The 1,398-nt window shown below is 41.6% G+C and overlaps 1 non-coding gene across 1 annotated transcript; it reads right to left on the bottom strand.

Moving 5' to 3' along the window:
• Window positions 1–330: 330 nt before the first annotated feature.
• Window positions 331–521, bottom strand: LOC142453874 (U2 spliceosomal RNA). Its single transcript, XR_012785449.1, has one exon. It is a non-coding gene; the product is annotated as a U2 spliceosomal RNA (small nuclear RNA).
• Window positions 522–1,398: the final 877 nt, after the last annotated feature.

Here is a 1,398-nt window from a genome sequence, read left to right as displayed (position 1 = left end):
CCCCATTTCTTCCCCCTCCTTCCCCCGCCCATCTTCCCTCATGAACCCTTGATACAATTATTATTTCCATATCTTACATCATCCTCCACTCCCCCTCACCCACTTTTCCATTATTCATCCATCTGGGAAGGGGTTCTAGCTTGATCCTTGTGATCAATTCTCAGTTTCTCCCCCCACCGTACCCTAATCCTCCTAGTATCTCTAATTTCCTTGTTGGCCTTGAGGAGTTAATATGTGTGCAGGCTCTTATCTGTAGCAGTATGCATGCTTTGGTCTAATATGATTTTTTTTTTTTGCTCTACCTTTAATGACCATTTGAGAAATCCCCCGAGGGGGTGCACCATTCCTGGAAGTACTGCAATACCAGGTCGATGCCTGGAGTGGACGGAGCAAGCTCCTATTCCAACTTCCTGCTCCAAAAATCCATTTAATATATTGTCCTCGGATAGAGGACGTATCAGATATTAAACTGATAAGAACAGATACTACACTTGATCTTAGCCAAAAGGCCGAGAAGCGATTTGTCTATTATGAATTTTAAGGTAGACTTGAGGTCATGATAGTGGGGTGAAGGAAGCACCAGAGAACTAGAGGAAAGTTGTGTGTTTCATCGGTACTATACTGTATGTACACTGACTGGCTTAGCTCCTTCTTGTGACCCTTTTGTAAGGGGATGTCCAGTTGTACACAGATGGACTCTGGGTCCCCAAACTGCACTACCCCCTCATTCACAATGATGTGATTTTTTGTTCTTTGATGCCTAAAACCTGATCCCATCAACACCTCATGACCACACAGGCTTGTTTGCTTCTTCCATGTGGGCTTTGTTGCTTCAGAGCTAGATGGTAACTTGTGTGGCCTTTAGACACCAGATGTTATGTCTTTTAATAGCCAGACACCATCAGCTTTCTTCACCACATTTTATTATGCACCCATTTTGTCTTCAGCAATTGTGTCAGTTACATCTTATAAAATATGTATGTTTTATGAATAAGATTAAGGGTCCAGACCAAGCAGAAGTGACAGTTTTCTGAGAGAATCTACTTAAAAAGGAACAAGGCATACCTCCACCAGGAGTATTTTTTCCAATTGTATAAAGGCTGTGACCTGTTTAAGAGCACTGTGATACAGCACAACTACTAGCTGCTCAGAGTTGTTTACATTCCATTAGATTGCATCATGGAGTTGACTCCATTGTTTTATATCACATCATGGGGATTACTTTCAAAATACCGAGAGCCATGGCACAATCAAGTTGATGCAAAACTTATCTATCACACCTGTCAATAATTATACACAACTAAGTTTTATAATCCGTGATAGGTATGTTTATTGTGCCAACCTGGCTAATGGGAACATGCGGTTTTAGTAAGATTACAGTTTGAATGGCTCGGCAAG

This window comes from Tenrec ecaudatus, chromosome 7 (genome assembly GCF_050624435.1).
Source record: "Tenrec ecaudatus isolate mTenEca1 chromosome 7, mTenEca1.hap1, whole genome shotgun sequence".
In the NCBI taxonomy this organism is placed as follows: domain Eukaryota; kingdom Metazoa; phylum Chordata; class Mammalia; order Afrosoricida; family Tenrecidae; genus Tenrec; species Tenrec ecaudatus.
The sequence above is the reverse complement of the archived record's forward strand: the minus strand, read 5'-3'. Positions and strand labels throughout refer to the sequence as shown.